Source organism: Miniopterus schreibersii (genome assembly GCF_964146895.1).
Source record: "Miniopterus schreibersii genome assembly, chromosome: 20".
NCBI classification, from domain to species: Eukaryota; Metazoa; Chordata; class Mammalia; order Chiroptera; family Miniopteridae; genus Miniopterus; species Miniopterus schreibersii.
Window position 1 is genome coordinate 18274132 of NC_138122.1, and position 18152 is coordinate 18292283.

The following is an 18152-nucleotide window of genomic DNA, read 5'->3' on the forward strand; positions in this document are numbered from 1 at the left end:
GCATGATCCTGCCTGGGAAGCATGGATCAGCTCCAGAGACAGAAACTTAAAAATAAAGATTAAAAAAAAAAAAAAAAGGAAACACCTGGCAGGTCCCACAATAGGGAGCTGAGCAGAGTGAACTTGTCTACTTCATGAAACACCAATCTTCTTACAATGATTTCTGCAAAGGGTAAAACACACGGAGAAACTCACCTGATGTCACTTTGTAAAGCAGTATACGTATAGCCCAATTTCAGTTAGTATTTTCAGCAATGGAAATAGATACCACAAGAAAATACATGAAAATGGTCAATACAGAAATTATTCTTGGGTGATGAAACTATGGAGTTTCCTTCCCTCCATCATTTTATTAAGCTTATTAAATTCATAAAAATCACCAAACATTATAAAATTCTCATTTTTGAAGCAGGCATAGAGAAAAGAAGTGAGCTCTCTCCTCCGGTAAAAAGTAGAACCCTAGCCAGTTTGGCTCAGTGGTTAGAGCCCTGGCCCGCAGACTAAAGGGTCTTGGGTTCGTTTCCGGCCAAGGGCACGTACCTCGCTGGAGGCAACCAAGTGATGTGTCTATGTTTCTCTCTCTCTCTCTCTTCCACTCTCTCTGGAAAGCAATGGAAAAGTATCAAGTGAGAATAAAAAAATTAAAAAGTGGAGAGATTGGTCCAAAATGCAGAAAGAATTATGTCGAGTAGATTTCAAAATCTTCCTCAATACCAAGGGTCAAATAATAAACTAGGAGGACCTTGGGGGTATAGGGGGGCTTACCCCTAAAATTCTTTCAGCATGAAATTAACTAAACTGGGTATGGGATGGGTCCCATGCCACCCAAAGCTTGGTGCTGGCCAAGCGTCTCGGAGGAAACCTTTTTGCCCAGATTGCTAAATGCTTCTGGGCGAGGGGAGAGGGGAGAGGGGCGAGGGGCGAGGCAAGGGAACTGGCCTCTGGATCGCGGGTCTGACCACCTGCAGGGGGACAGGGAGGCGGGGGTCCGAGCGCCCGCCGGAGGCCCAGCCCCACCCGGCCCTGCTGACTCATCCCCTGGCCACGTGGCCCGGCGTCCGCGCGTCGGAAGCACCGCCCCTGAAGTCTGAGCTCGGCTGTCCTCAGGTTTCCAGGTCTGTCTAATGGAATTACTCCCCCCTAGCCCCCAGCCCTCAGCCTCCAGCCCCCAGCCCCCAGCCCCCGCCCCAGGCCCAGGGGTCGCCCCCGGCGCTCCCAAAAGGGAATGCGCTTTGGAGAGCTAAGCACTGCGCCCCTGGGCCGCGCTCAGCCTGAGGCTGGCACCGAGAAAAACAAAGCCGCTCCCCGCACTTTACCTCGCCTCCCTCTCCCTAGCCTCCCCGCGCCACTGCCTCCCTCCCCGCTCCCCCAGCAGCAGGTGGGGCGCTTTCCCCGCCGCGGCACTGCAGTGGGGGGTGCGCGCCCGCAATCCCCGCGCTCGGCAGCCCCTGCTCGGGAGCCTGGGATGCGGGCGGGGAATCCAGGCTCCCGCCCCCCCCCCCCCCGCACCGTCTAAGAAGCAAATTTCTCTAGCCTAGGACCCCCCGCTAGGGGAGAGGAGAGATCGGGCCCCCTCCCTGCCCAATTATTCCCAGCCTCTCTGGACACTGTCTTGGAGAGGAGGAGTGGTGGGAAGGGAGCTGGTGGGTTCTGGGGTCTCCTCAGCCCCATCTGCGGGGTGTAACCTGGGCTTTAGAGTCCGACATATCTGGATTTAGAATCACTGGCTGTGTGACCTTGGACACGTACCTCACCCTCTCTGGATCTCAGTTTCCTCGTGTTTAAAATGGGGCCTCGCCGCCTAGAGGGACCCCTGCGTAAGGCGTGCCAAGCAGCGAGCGCGCTGCTGGCCTAGGGTGAGCTCTGCGTAAACTGATGTGTTATTACCATTATCAATGTCATTATTCTCAACCAAGGTGGTTCTCTGGCCCCCTCCACCCCTTTGGAGCCACACACAGGACACAGGACGCTGGACATCTGGAACCCGTCCCAGAAGTGGAGCCTTGGCAGGCGCCTGGGGGGGAGGGGGTCCAGGACCCCGCCCCGCCAACCCACCCTCACCACCACCACCACCACCCCAGTTCTGAGACCTTTGGGCTCTGTCCAAGATCTGGCCAGTTAACGGCTAACCTAGTGGGCGGAAAAGGTCCGGGTCCCCTCTTGTCTGTCCGGTAGCGAGGGGGAGAGGAGGGTCTTTGTTCCCGGTCCTCTCCGGACTCCCTGCGCACCCCCCCCCCTTTTTCCTTCCCGGTGCCCCACCCAAGCCGGCGTCTGAACTGCATTTGACAACTGCAGGCTGGAGGGAGAGGCTCTTCGGCCATCAAATCAGGGCACTTCGGGCAGCGTTTGCCATCCCCTGAACCCCGCCCAGGACCCTGGGACCTACCCTCGGGGAATTTGGGCAGTTCCCAGCGCGGGGGACATGGGTGCTTGGGGAGGGGTGGCCATGAGGATGGGGCGGCGGCTTACCTCGGGTCGGCAGTCCTGCGGCTCGAGTGCAGAGGGCTCTTTGTGCCCGGGCTCACAGCGCAGAACTGGGGGAGCCCCTGCAAGCGCCTCCCATCGCAAACTCCTCCCCGCACTCGTCCGCAGCCTCCCTCCCTCTGGTCCCCCGAGCGCAGCCGGCGTCGTCTTTGTAGCTGCTGCAGAGCCCAAGAAATTTTAATGCGGGAGCGTCTGGCAGGCGCGGGCGCCCCACCCCTGGCCCCCGCCCGGGCCTTCCTCCCTCCTCCCGCGCCCCTGCCACCCCACACCCTTCTCCCGTCTCCCGGGGGTCCCGGCCAGGGAGGCAGGGTGCGGCCGGGAGCGGGGAGAGCGCACCGCCGCCCCCACCGCACAAAGGGACCAGCCAGGCTGCGCGCTCAGCCTCCAGCATCCCGGCCCCGCGCTGCCATGGCAACGCTTCCCGGGCTGGACCGAGCGCGCGGAGATGCAGAGGCGCGCAGTGAGCGACGGGGACGCGGGGGGCGGAGGCCTGGACCCCCGCGAAGGGATCGGCCCCGCAGGACCCGCTGCGTACCCCGCACCGCCGCGCTGTGTGCCTCTCCCTGAACCCGGCCAGATGCGCACGTGCTTACGCGGAGCCAAGACTTGAACCCACGCCTGAGTCTTCACACTCACGTTCATGCCTACATCACTTGGCCTAACTTTTATAAATTTGGTCTTTTTTTTTCCCCCAACTGCCCAGGCCATGGTACCTACTACTTTCCAGACTAGGGATGCTAGACAGTGGGCCTAGGCCAGCAGCTCAGCATCCCTTGGGAACTTAGAAATGTGAATTCTCAGGCCTCACCACAGAGCTACTGGATCAAAAACTCTGCGGTGGGGCCCAGAGAACTGTGTTTGAACAAGCCCCCTAGAATATCCTGATGCACATTCAAGCCGAGGACCACTGTTCTAGACCATTCCAGGGGCCTCTGTAACCAGGCTGTCCTGGGTTTAAATTTCAGCTCTGCCCAGGTAGCCGCTGGCCTCAGGCAAGATTCACACCCTTCCTGAGACGCAGTTTCCTAGTCCGTAGGGTATAGATATATTAGAACCCACCTCTCAGGGTTGTGTGCGTTAACGAGAAAATGCGTGGAGGTGGGGGAGGGATGCCTGGCATTTAGTAAAGACTCAAAAACATGTTTTTATTAAACTATGATCTTTTATTTTCACACTTCTGTGTACATTATTTATCTTCTCCACAGCTCAGATAAGGACATTAAGGCTCAGAGGCCGTGAGAGCTGCCCAGGGCCACTCCAAGGGCCCGAGGGGGGATTCGAACCTATCGTTTCAGGTTCCGCGTGTACTAGCTTTCCTCTTTACTGCCCACCTCTTGCTGGGATCCACAGCTTCCATCTTCAGAAAACCCAAACCCAATTCAACAAACCGATAGCTCATTTCCAATGAGCCCAGCCCAAGGCTGTTGCGGGAACCCTGAAGGTCCCGGGGAGGTCCCAGATACAGCCTTCACCCCCGCAGAGCTAGGGGTTCTAGAAGACCCACGTGGGGCAGTTAAGAGAAAAGGCAACATGGGGCGAGATCCCGGCACTGGCCACAGTACCCAGTCCAACTGTGTATGACTTGCCCCTGGATCACCAGGCCACAAACGAAAGAGGAAATGGGACAGGAGCGATATGTTCTCAATGAACACAAGGGGTGCAAGGGGGTCACCCTTCTTTTCAAGTATCCCCAAGCCACCTTTTTCATAATCTGCTCCCAAATCCTCCTGAGCATGAGCCCAACATTTCCAATATCCATTTGGAAAAAATAAAGACACTTGCCAGCTCCGATTTTCAACACGTCTGTTCCCTGGGGCTCCTCAGAGATGAGCAATAAGGAGCCGTGATCCTGTTTCCAAGCATTTTGATTCTAGGGGTTTCCTTTCGAGGAGAGCAGCACAGTGACGGTGACAGAGGGGGTGACAGAGGGGGCAGAGGAGGTGATCGTTGGAAGCCCCTGTGGGCTCACTGCAAATAGACCATGAATAACTCAGGCGGATGCAGAGTGGGCCTTCAACTGAGGAGCGCAAGGGGGGCCAGGCCCCGTATCTAGCAGATGCCGAGGCCAGCACGGACCCACCTGCTGTCCTCTGCCCCTGGTTCTCTAACATGGCACTTTTTTTTTTTTTTATCATGGTAGCCCAAACCAACTGTCCCAAGGGATTCAGTTGGCCCTTTGCCCTCCTTCCATCTACCTGCATGGCGCCCTTGTGGGGAGCAAAATCTTCCCTCGGTGCCCTGGCTGGTGTGGCTCAGCTGGTTGGAGCTTCGTCCTGAGCACGGAAATGTCACTGGTTTGATTCCCAGTCAGGGCACATGCCCAGGTTGTAGGCTCAATTGGAGGCAACCAACCTATGTTCCTCTATCGCATCGCTGTTTCTCCCTTTCTCTCTCTCTCCCTCTCCCTTCCTTTCTCTCTAAAATCAATAAAAACAAACATATTTTAAGAAAAACGCCTTCCCTTGCATTCTTCATTTTCCTGGGCAGGGTTAGACCCGCAGTGCCTCCTTCCTTGCCTTTAGGCCCTGGGCACTATGACCGCCTCCTTTGGGACTCATGTCTGTCTTAACAGCCAGGGCCAGCTGCTTCTTGTTTCCCCATTGAGGCCACTCTGACCCTCACCTTCTCCTGCGGGGAGACCCAGGACATTGCGGAGCACACCCCAAGCTGGTAAATGTCATCCCCACCACAACACGCCAGCCTTCCAGGTGACATTTATGGGGCTGACGTGAGCCCGCAGAGCCCACTAGCCAAGCAAAGCAGCAGATGGAACCCCCAAAGGGAAGCGTCAATGTTCTCTTCCGTCTCGCTTGAAAATGACCTGAGTGGCTTCTTCTGGAGCGCTGGTTGTCATGGCAACGGAAGGAGGCTCCATCATACCCAGGATCCAGTTCAGAATAAAGTTTGCCTCTTTAAACTGGACCGGGGGTTACCTCACCTATTCCCATGAGACACACAACATCAAGGGCCTGCAAGCAAATAGTCTTTGGCTCATGACACCGCCCAGCAGCCCAAGATTTCCAGGGGAATTCTGACCCTGGTGACATGTCCAGGAGAAGGGACTCAGGCGCCTTTATCCCTAAAGCAGCCCCTGGAAAAATGCAGGTGGTCCAAGAGGTCAGGGTTCCAGCTGCAACTCTATCATCAGCACCCCAGGTGCCACTGAGCTCTGAGTTCTTGGTTTGTTTTCTGAAGTGAACGTCACATAATATAAAACTAACCACTTCAAAGTGAACAATTGGGTGGCTTCGAGCATTCATCATGTTGTGTAATCACCACCTCTATCTAGTCCCAAAACATATTCATCAAAGTAATACCCCAAAGTAATACCCCACGCCCACTGAGCAGTCCCTCCCCACTCTCCCCTCCCCCCAGCCCCCTGGCAGCCACAAACCTACTTTCTGTGTCTGCGGATTTACCGATGCTGCTTATTTCATGTAAAGGGAATCATACAGTGTGTGTCCTCTTGGCGCTGGCTTCTTTCACTCAGCGTAGTGTTCTGGAGGCCTATCCTCGCGGGGGCATGTATCAGTGCTTCATTCCTTTCCGTGGCTGGGTAACAGTCCCTCACACGGATACAGCACAGTTTGTTTACCCACCCATCCGCCGGGGGGTGCACATTTGCGTTGGTTCAGCCCTGTGGCTGTTGTGAATGATGCTGCTGGGAGCATGCGCGCACACGGGTTCGGCTGAGTCCCTCTTTTCCATTTGGAGGGGGAAAGACCTCTCTGTGCCTTTTCTCTTTTTATACTCCCCGATGAGCCTAGTCAAGGGCTCTAGAAGAGTGGGAGGGTGGGCTTACACCTTGTTACCTAAACTAGTCACACCACACACACACACACACACACACACACCTGGTGCCACCTCTGCAGGGCTTCATCTGCTGCAGCCCCTGAGGAAGGGCCCTGGGAAAAGCCAGCTTCTGTCTGCCCTTTAGTCATGTTATTACTGGAGACCGTGCACCCACCAGGCCATCAGGGGAGCTCCTCCCTGACAGCTGTTTCCTCAGCAAGTTTCACCCAGATAAAAAATTTCATTTTGACTCATCTAAGCAGCCACACTTGCCTGGGGTGAGGGTGGGGCTCCTTGATTTCAACCGAGGAGAATGGTGTTTGCTGTGATCCCCCCAAAAATATACCTTTCCACAATTCCCTGTAGCTAAAAATTTCCTATAACCACCTTCAGATGGAATGAACTGGACCCCTTGACCTTGACTTGGCACCGTTCAGAGTGCTTTACCCACATAATCTCCAGGGAAGTGTCATATCACCTCTAGCTGACAGATAAAGAAAGTGAGGCTCAGAGAGGGGAAGTGACTTACCTGCATCCACCAGCTAGAAAGTGGGGGAGCTGAGATTCAAACCCAGAAGCCACGCTCAGAAGCTCTAAAACCCTGTCTGCATTCACGCTCACCTGTCCTCCCCCTGGGAAAGGTGCAGCCCCGCAGCAGCTGGGCAATGACCCTGTCACCTTGCTAGGTTACTCTAGTGGCCGTTCAATTGTCCTACCTCGGGCACGCCCAGCGACAGTTCATCTCTGCCTCAGTCCAGGAGGGCTATCACTGGTTCAAGATCATGGATGAGTACGGTCTAGTGTTCTCCAGTCTCATCTGTCCTGCCCCCAGTGGCTGCCTTAACATGCGAAGGCCAGCAGCCCTGCTAGATGAGCCACGGGCAGGAATACTAGCCTAGATCTTCCCAGATGCAGACACCAGGTGGGAATTCAAATGCGTGTAATGTATTTGGGAGGTGACCCCAGGAAGCACTGGTAACAGAGTAGAGCAGTGAGACAGGGAAGAAAAGAAAGTCACACTAGGTGCATTGATGAGCATAGTGGTCAGACTGGGTGGTTTAACAGGAATTCATTTTCTCACAGTTCTGGAGGCTGGAAGTCCAAGATCAAGGTGCCAGTAGTGTTGGTTACTCCTGAGGCCTCTCTCCTTGGCTTGCAGGCGGCCACCTTCTCCCTGTGTCCTCGCATGGCCCCCTCAATGGGCACACCCCTAGTGTCTCTTCCCCTTTTTGTAAGGACCCTAGTTCTATTAGGTTAGGGCCTACCCTAGGACCCCATCTAATCTGAATGACCTCTGCAGAGGCCCTACATCCAAGTACAGTCATGGTGGGGAGTTGGGCTTCGACATATGAATTCCAGAGGGCTCTAGTTCAGTCCACAATGAGCATTTCATATGGGTGACCAGGACTCAGTCCTGCTGAGGTCCTCTGGGGGACTGTGTGGGACACACCTGAGTTACCCCACCTGAAGTCAAGGAAACTGGGGAACTGACACACCAACTCTTATATGTCACAGTTGAAGGATGTTCCTTGTGCGTCATCTCAGGAGCAGAGCAAACAAGTGCCCTTCGCCAGAAAAAAAACAGAGTCGCAGGGGTCTGCAGTACAAAGCCACAGGTGTGCGGGCATGGTGAGTGTCAAGGGGACATCCACAATAGGGAACGGTGGCTCATCCATTCCCTTATCACCCTCCCGTTGCACAATCCCACCCCAGCAGGGCCCACCCTAATCTCAACAAGCCCAGGGTCTCCCCAGTTTGAGAAGGTTCCCCCCACCCTGTGCTAAGCTGACATATGCTGTTGAGCTGCACAGGGCCCACCCTCCAGGAGCTCACAGCCTAGCCAGAAAGTAGAAGTCACTGTGATCAATGCCACCATAAAGGAAGTTCAGGGAGCTTATGAGGATCTACATTAGTGGCACAACCGGTCTTCAAGGTCAAGAGAAGGCCTACTGAGTGCCAGGCACTGTACCAGGTACTGAGAATCAGAAAACACAAAAAATAAGTATAACTCCTTCGATCACTATTTGTTTCAGGCCCTTTTCAGCTTCAAGTCGCAGAAACAAGTCCAAGGCATGGTTGCAGGCACGGCTGTATCCAGGTGTTCAGACATTACTAGGCTTCTGTCTTCCTCCAGCTGTCTGCAGGAGGAGTGGGGAGGAGCCCACCAGGGGCTGCCAGGCCCGCTGCCCCTGAGAGCCCCAAGCAGGGCCAGCAGCCAAGACTTGGGCACAGGAGTCAGACAGACCTGAGTTTGAATCCCACCTCTGCCCTTGACTCCCCATGTGACTTTTGGCAAGGAACTTCACCCCTCTGGGCCTCAGTGTCCTCTTCTGTAAAATGGGGATAGCATGACCTCTCCTGCAGGGCTCCCGGGAGAATTAAGTGATCTGAGTGTGGAAAACGTGTGACCCTGTCATGGGCTCAGTAATTCTGGCTCATTCTGGCGCTCTCTTTCTCTCTCTTTCTCTCTCTCTCTCATCTTTCTATCTTTCTCTGTCGGAAGGGTCATTAGAGATTTTCCAAGACCTGGAGTTCTAACTCCTCGGAAGTTATTATAAGGAGCCTAAGAAACTAAACAGACCCAGGGGCACTAGCGTGGTTGGGAGCCCACTGGCATCTCCATTTACGGTGCCCAGAGCAAGGCTTAGAGGCAAGGAGGCCTTGCTGGAGGTCACAGGAGCCTCCCCCGCCTGCACTCCTTGTTCTGCGGGTGCCTGCCCCTGTCCCCCTTCTTTGTCTCCAGCATGTGTGTGCTGTGCGGCCGTTGCCTGCGTCCCCGCTGCTCCTTTGTCTCGGCTTTTGTGTCCAGACAACAGAGAAGGGGGGGCAGAGCGTGTGTCGCTCTTACCCATCCTGTCTCGTTACCCATCTGTCCATCTGCACGCAGACCCCCTCCAGACACCCTGCACCTGCTCGCCGGCCTCGCAGCAGCCGCCAGCCCGGCCGCCGTCCCCCTCCCGGGGCCTCCTTTCCTGTAACCGCAGGCGCTGGCCTGGCCCAGCCAGAGAGGCGGCCGGAGGAATTGGGGTGGGGAGAGAAGCCATGGAGCAGGCTTTACAAAGACTCCCCCAGCACACGTGATGGGAGGGACCCTCCTCTCTCTCTCCCTCACCCCCAGTCCCGTTAACTACCCTCCTGAACATTTCACCAAGTCATGCTCACTCCAATTGAACACCCACTCCTGTTGCCATCCCTGAAGCCTGTGGTCCTGTCCCCAGACACAGATGCACTCCTAACCCCACCCTCAGTGCCCCCAAAGCAAAACAACACAAAGGAAAGATGGGAAAAGATACTGAGGAAATTGAGCCAAATAATAATACTTCCTGAACATTTACTGTTACACATTCTGGGCTAAATGCTATACACGCAATAGCTGTAACAGCTCAGTGGGGCCAGGTATTGATATTATTATTCCCATTTGACAGATGAGGAAACTGAGGTTAAAGGGACACAGCTAGAAAGTGTCTGAACCAAGATTCAGCCTCAGCTGTCTGTATCCAGATCCCGGCCTTCTGGAGCCCCCACCCCACCCTGGTCCCAGTTGCCTTCGCAGGCTCTCATGCCCTGCCTGACCAGCAGCCCCTGTCGAGTCCTCCCTGCCTCTGGTGGCTTCATCTAGCTCAGCTTCCCACCCCCACACGGTCACGCCGCAGCCATCCTGCAGAACAGCACATTCTTTATTTATGAGATGCATCTGGACTCCCTGCAAGTCAGCTGGGAATGCTGCGGCGCCTGCAGTCAGGAGGCGGAGGGTTGTGGAGGCCAACAGTCCTCCAGGAGGCAGGAAGGGGCTGAGCTCAGGGCTCCAGGCTCCAACAGGGGCACCCAGTGGACCTGCAGAGCACAGAGTGGGACTGGGGATTAAGCGATCTGTTCTCTGGATCCCCTTTCCCTCCTGGCCTGCCCTAGGCAATCAGCCAAGAGCCCTGGAGGGTGAGGAGATGGAAGATAGGATGGGAACACATATTAACTGAGCATCTCCTGAAACCCACACAAAACCCTGCACAGCAGGGAGTCATGTGTCCACTTTACAGGAGAGGAAACTGAGGCTTGCAGAAAGTCGGCAAGATCTTTATGAATGTATAACCCTGATTTTTCTGCCCGATCCCCCCCAAAAGTGGGGATTTCATATGGTTTATAAAGATGTCCTCAGCATAGCCAGAAGACTAAATATAAAATAAGATAGAAGAATCAGGCCAGAGAAAGGAATTTGGAGTCAGGAATTGAGTGCCCGATGCCTGCCACATGGTGCTATCCAGATGCTAATGATGCTGTGGACGTTGGTTGTGAGCATCCTGGCAGCCAACGAAAAAGAGGAATGCAGTTAGTTTCGCAAGTTTGCAAGGAGGAAAGAGAGTAGATGCACAGAGACACAGCTGTGGCAAGAATTAAGAACGGAGAAGGAACCTCAGGCCCTTGCATCGCATCTCATAGCTCTCCTTTCCCAGAAACGGGCCCGTTGAGCTCTTTCCTCGTGGGCTCCTTTCCCAGGGCCCCGGACAGAACAATCTCCTGGCAGCACCTGGGAGGGTGTATTTTTGTGTCGCCACCAGGTGGCAGTGCTGCGCAAGTCTCAGGAGGCGGTTTCTCAGGATGGGAGGCCACCTGTCACCTGAGCCGCCAGGTGGTAGAGGGACAGGATGGGCCCGAGAAATCTCAGCGAGCTGGTGCCACGCTTCTGATTGAACCTCAACAAAGAAATCGGTCTCAGGCTCAGCAGAATCGCCCACAGGGGGCTAAAAGGAAGAACCCCGACAGAGAGTCATGAGTCCTGGGTTCTCTGCGCCAACGTGAGCACATCAATTTGCCTCTCTCGGCCTTAGTCTTCTCATCTGAGCAAGGGGGTGAATATGCCTGTGGGAGGAAGAGGGAACTGAGACACGGATGGGGATGATCATGGTCATTAACACCAAGAACAGTCAGAGGGTAAAGGGCCAAGAGCTTCTGAGCTGTGTGTGGGGGGGAATAAAAGGGGCCCACCCTACTGGAAGGAAAGGCCACCAGGGCCCCGAGTTGGGGACAGGAGGGGAAATGAGAAGCTCTTTGTTTCCTCGGTAGGTTTAGGGGAGTAGGAGTCAAGATATTTTTAAATATAAAATAACAGAAACCCGTCTTAAAATGTCTTAAGCCAAAAAAAGCAGAGAGAGGGTGTATTTTGGTCCATGTGATAAAAAGCACGTGGGTGTGTCTACATGTTAGGAAGGTTAGGGGCCCCCCCCCTCCGCTTTCCTCTCCATGGGTTTCGTTTCCAGGCTGCCTCTGGCGGCAAGTTCCAAGCTTACACCCCATCACTTCACAAGCCCAGCACAAAGCTTCCAACCAAAACCTCAGAGCTGACTCTCATTGGCTTAAATCGGGTCCTGCGCCCATCCCTGGCCCAGTCGTGGTGACTGTTCTCAGCCAGACCTGGGTCACGTCCTAGCCTCCGGAATCAGGGCAGGTCCACCCCTTTGGACACGTTGACTCAAAGAGAGGCGCAAGGTGATTCTTTAAACTAAAACCGTGACTCCTCCCCAAGCTGCTGAAGGTCCCCAGAGGCTAAAAACAGCAGACTGCCCACTCTGGCAAGAAACTGTCCTGACCCACAGGCCTGCCTCCCTGACATTTTGTGTCAAGAGGAGACTCAGGAGCATCTGGCGGGGAAAGGCAGGGCCTCCCCACCTGGGAGATATTTCCTCTCCATTAATCTTGTAATTATGGCAACTGTAAACAGAGGCCCCAGGAAGCAGGGGTGGGTGGGGACTCACCACCCACAGCTTATGCTTGTGCAAGGCTCATCCCCCTTCCCCTCTGCCCCCCTCCAGCAGGTGGGGCCCCCCTCGCTCATTTCCCTGTTAGGCAGCAGCGAGGTGGGGGACACGGGCCTTCCCCCCGCCGGCTGAAGGCTCAGACATAATGGATGTGTGAGTGCCTGGCCCCGTGCCCAGCGCAGAGCAGACACTCAACCGATGCTGTTTCTTTCTTTCCTACAAAGGGCTGTGGCGATGAGCCGTGATTACGGTAGTTATCACCAGTGCTTTGGTCCTTGTTAGTAATAACAGGTGTCCCATTCAGCTGCTTCTCCAAGGGCGTGCAGGAAAAAATTCTCCCTCTCTCTCTCTCTGCTCTCTTCTCTCCTTTATTCCTTCCCCCCCTTCCTCCCCCTCATAAATACACCCAGGATGTCATAAGATCTTCAACTTCTCAACCCCTTTCACTCTGCGTGGTTTCTTTCCTTTTATTTATTTTTTTAAATCTTTATTGATTTCAAAGAGAGGAAAGGAGATGGGGAGAGAGAGAGAAACATCAATGATGAGAGAGTCATTGATCGTCTGCCTCCTGCACGCCCCCGGCTGGGGATCGAACCCGCAACCCGGGCATGTGCCCTGACCCGGAATCGAACTGTGACCTCCAGGTTCACGGGCCAACACTCTACCTCTGAGCCACACTGGCCGGGCTTTCCTTTTATTTGCCGGTGTCCACCAACATCACTGTCACAGCTCCTTTGCTGCTGGGAGAGGGACTCGGCGAGGCAGTTGTGAGAGGAGCATGTGGACGAGGGACAGGCCTGGACAGACAGGTGGAGAGGGCCGGACAGGGGGCAAGTGAAGGAGAAAAAGGAGCCTCACATGACATCGCATCGTAATTTTCACAGGGCATTTTCAGGCACCCATCTCCGTGACCCCCGCCGCTCGAAGACGCGAGGAAGCTGAGGCACAGTGGGCGCCGAAGTTCACCCTGTCCGGGAAACTCGCGATCCTGGAGACCCAGGTCTGTGCAACTCGAAATCGCTGTCCCCTCCTGTGCCACGCTGCCCACTCCAAGTGTGAGTAGCTGAGCAGCGAGGCTAGAAGCAGCAGCAACATGGATCGTGTTTGCTGTGTGGTCTTGAACAGGTGCCTTTCCCTCTCTGGGCCAAGAAGGCACAGGTTTGGGATTCGTAGGCCCGGGCCCTGTGATCGGTCCTATTGGCTGAGTGGGTAGTTCCGGATGATGGGTGTTCCGTGCTTACCTCTTGCTTCTGAACAAATCCCATCAGTAATTCAAGTCCCCTTACCTTTATAACCTAGGAAGATTGGTCTCCTGGAAAGATATAAAAAATCATTTCACACTCTCTTTCCTCCCCTCCCGAAGTCGCCCCTGACAAATCATCTTTTTATTGCCCATCACTCCAGCCATCATCACACATCTGGGGTCCCATTTTTCACGGTTGCCGGCCTCACTCTTGGCTCTGACTGCAGCTGGCCCTTAATAAGGCTGCCATCAAATTCCAGTGAGGCTCCCTCATTCATTCATTCACTCATTCATAAAATATTGCCTGCTTGGTTCCCAGGGACCCAAGGCTTTCCTATGATAGACGAGACTCTCCCTAGTTACTCTCTAACTTTAGATTTTTCCCCCACCCACTCACCCTATATAAGAGTTTGTTTAAAATGAAATGTCAGAGCAGTTTTTCTTTCTTTTTTTTTGTTAATTCTCACCAGAGGATATTTTTTTCCGTTGCTTTTGGGAGAGTGGAAGGGAGGGAGGGGGAGAGAGAGAGAGAAGCATTAATGTGAGAGAGACACATCTACCGGTTGCCTCCCACACATGTCCTGACCAGGGGTGGGGAGCAAACCAAAACCCAGGTACATGCCCTTGACCAGGAATCGAACCCGTGACCCTTTGGTGCCCAGGCTGACGCTCTAACCACTGAGACACCAGCCAGGGCTCAGAGCAGTTTTTTTTAATTTTAATTTTATTTTTTTTAATATATCTTTATTGATTTCAGAGAGGAAGGGAGAGGGAGACAGAGAGAAAACATCGATGAGAAAGAAATATAAACATCAATCGGCTGCCTCCTGCAAGCCCCCTACTGGGGATGGAGCCCAAAACCCAGGCATGTGCCCTGACCGGGAATCGAACCAGCTACCTCCTGGTGCGTGGGCTGACGCTCAACCCCTGAACCACAAGGGCCGGGCCCAGGCCCATTCTTCTTCTTCGCAGCCCCCACGCTCCCCTCCCTGGCTCTATCCCAGAATATCGCCCTTCACTGCAGGCACGCCTGCCTTTCCCATCCAGGGGAGGGGGGAAAGGACTTGCTGGTCTTGCTGACCCTGTCCCAGGGCCTGGTGCCCAGGGCATCCCGGGCAGATGACCGTTTGAACAATGACATGATCGGAGCCCTTAAAAATTAAGTGCAAATGTCCCTCCCTTTCCTGAGCCAGACAATGTTATCTTTTCCCTCGGGCTGTCCAGAGCCCCACCCCTTCCTGTCTCTGCGGGACTCACTCCTGCAGAGGAAGGTAGTGAGGAAAACGCCAGATGGCTCCGGGTTGTTAAGGGTAATCTATAGCCCCGGCCGGGGTGGCTCAGTTGGTTGGGCCTCACTCTGCACCAAAAGGCTGCCAGTTCGATTCCTGGTCCGGGCACGTGCCTGGGTTGAGGGCTCGGTCCCCAGGAAGGGGTGTGCACGATTGACTTTTTCCTCTCTCTCTCCCTTCCTCTCACTCTAAAAATCAATAAATAAAATTTTAAAAAATAATAAACTAGTGAAAACAAACAATAAAGTAAACCCAGACTAAATAGAAGGGGAAAAAAAATACTAAAGAGCAAAACTCAGTAAAATAAAAGACAAACGAGCGAGGGAATTAACAAAGCTAAAAAATGGGTTCTTTCAAAGGATTAATGAAATTGAAGAGCACAAGCCAACCCTGGGCCTCTCTGATTCCTCTTTATTACTTTCAGTTTTCGTGCTGACTGCGGCTCGCTCAGGGGTGCGGGGAGGCTGCGTAGAAAGCACGGGACAGGCCGGGCGCCCCCTCAGCGCTGCGCTCCTGTCACCCCTGGGTCCTCCCATCCCCTGCACCTGGGAGGCGTGGGCATGAGTGGCCCACTCCCGGGACTGCCTGTCGTCGCCGAGTGGTGACCGCACTCCAGCACGTCCTGAGAACCTCGGTAGCCAGGGGACTGGGAACAAACCCAGCTGGGGAAGGGAAGGGACAGACTGTTACCGAGAGAGCCGTCAGCGTGGTGATCGTGACAGGGACAAAGGGACCGACGCTGCAAACACATTCCAGCCATCACGGCCCTCCTTCAGCGCCCAGGATGCGCCCTGCTCTTCCCAGCACTGTGCCCTTCTCTTGCTGTTCCCTCTTCCAGGAACAGCATCCCCATGTAATCTGGGGGTCCCTTGTTTGCAACCCCAGAAAGTCTGCCTGATACCTCCTTGTGTTTCAGTGTCCTCCTCTGGAACGTGGGCATGGGAGCCTAGAAGTCCCCAGCACGTAGTCGTCACAGGAGGTGACCCCAACCCTCCCAGCACACTCTCTTTCCCTGGCAGGCAGAGCTTGGGGGCCACTTACGCTCCCCACTGGGCGCGGAAGGAGCCCCTTCTTTGCCATCCCATCCCCCGGCCTGGAGGGAGGGACAGTCGTCGCTCAGCGCTCCTTTCCTGCCCAGGAAGGCCTCTTGCTCAAAGATGGTCAGCCTGGAGTCCCGGTGGTCCTGCAGGCACAGGGGACGAGGTCAGACCTTCAGGTGCACAGTAGGAAACCAGGAGCCTCTGCGGCCCACCCCTGCCCCCGCCCCGTCTTCCAAATCAGTCTTTCGAAAGGGCAGTGAGGCGACAGGCACCAGAAACCTTACCAGAGGCATTCCATTTGCCTTTCCAGAAATGGGCACAAAAGTAATCACAGAACAGATAAGCCCTGGTGAGGAAGGAAGGAAGGGGGGGGGGGGGAGGGAGGGGGGGAGGGAGGGAGGGAGGGAAAGAAAAAAGAAAAGAGTAGAAAACTTGAATATCCAAAAGTAGGGATCAGGAGGTAAACTGGAGTATTGCGCTATGATTTAGAAAGGGCGCAGAGATCTGGGTTCGAATCCTGATCCCCACTTGCCAGCTGAGCTTAGACATGTCACGCAGCATTTCTGAACCCGTTTCCGAATCCATAAAGTGAAACTCACCGCATCTGCTCTTCAGGATTGTTTTGGGGGAGTAAATGAACCCTGAAGTTGTAAAAGCGGGGCTTGCACCTGTCAGAGCCCACCGTGGGTCCCCGTATTGGCACAAGGCCTGGGCCCTTCGCGAAACAAGTGACCCTAATCACAAAATAAGAGTTCTCGGGAGCTATGGAGAATGTTATAAATTAGATTTAATCACCCAGGAGGATCACTGCGATATATCTGCCCAGTGAGAAAAGCTGGTTTCCAAGCCTTTGGTTTGTTAAGATTTCATTTGTACAACAAGATGGTACGTGTGGATGGATATACAGATACTGAAACATCTAGCGCTGTGAACAGTGGGCTTCTACCTCAGAGGTGTGCGTGTGAGTGATTTTTATTTTCTTACTCTGCCATCTCTGGGTTTTTCCTGAATTTTAGATGATAAATATGAGTGCCTTTAAATCAATAAAAGTTGCTTTGGGAAGGAAAAAAATTCCACCTTTCCGAGCCTCAGTTTTTCCACCTGGAAGATGGGGATAGTAATGCCCACCTCCACCCATGCTCTGCAAGCAGCAGGTAAACTATAAAAGCAGGGACACCGATCATGAATCTGGGCAAGGAATAGAACCCTCCCTCCCCACCTGGCCCTGCCTCTCTGGCACCCAGCGTCCCCCGGTATCCCTGAGTCATAAAGAGGAGACACAAAGCACCCAAGGCTCCGCTCAGATCGTAACCAAAGCGGTGACGGGTGGAAAGCTTGTGGCGGCTTCTGGCCAGATGCTAAATATCCTTCCCCACAAGAGAAGTACAAGGGCCCCGCTGCAAGAGGGAAAACACAGGCTCAGAGCGGGGACGGGCTGCCGGTCCCACGGCCTGAAGAAGCGACGTGAGAAACTGCAACTCTGGGCCATCCGGTTCCCAAGCCCCCCCCCCCCCCAGGAGGGGTAGCAGGACCTGCCAACAGAGGGGAGAGTGCAAGAGATAAGACTCCCCTCCCCCTGACTTCTAGGCCAGGCTATCTTGCAGGGGTGACTCTGCCCCCCAGGGAGGCATTCAACCCAGTCTGGAGACATTCACAGTTGTGCTCCTGGGAGGAGGGAAGAGAGGGTGTTTGCCACCGGCGATTTAGTGGCTAGAGGTGTTGCTCACATCCTTAGTGGATGGAGAGATCCCTAAACATCCTGCAAGGCACAGGACAGGCCCCGTCAAAAGGAAGAATTATCCAGCTCCAGCTGTCAGTCACCCTGAAGTGGAGACCTAGCAGCCCCCTGACTGGCTGTGTGTCCCACGGGTAAGGAGACCGCTCCAAGCAGCGGACACCCTGGCATGGTCCCTCTCGGCCTTGGAGGCGAGGCTCCACCCCAGGCTGACCTGAGCCTTGATGGGATTCCATGGGATCCCAGGAGCAATGGACGACAGTCTTGCAAGGAGCTGCCACAGGCCGTGTCCCCCCCACCTCCCTCTCCCCAGGAAGGCTTCCATGGGGGTGCCCGTCTGCCTCTCTGGTTCCCTTGAGATAAGGGACTTTCCACCTCGCCACCCTGGAGGGCTCAGCCCGCTCCGGCTGTAGGGGAAGCCTGGACTGGCCTCCCAGCAGCAGGGTGCCCACAGTTCTGGCTGTCCCATGCTGCGCTTGCTGTCTCTATGAGTCATACATCGTCTGAGTCTACCTCAGCTCGTTGTCTCCTTTCTGACCCGATCTGTTGGCCAGCTGGACATATCCCGGGACAGGCCACTGTCCCCACGGGAGCCCCAGTGCTCCTTTCAATCTACTTTCCAACCTTCTAGAAACTTCTGACCAATATGGTAGCCATTAGCCGCATGTTGCCAGTTAAATTTAAACTTAAAATACATTTAAATTTAATCAAATCAGAACGTCAGGCCTTTAGTCACACCGGCTACATCTGAAGCCCTCCGTGCTCATCCGTGTCCCGTGGTTCCAAAACCTACCGCAGGTGTAATGTATTTTTATCACT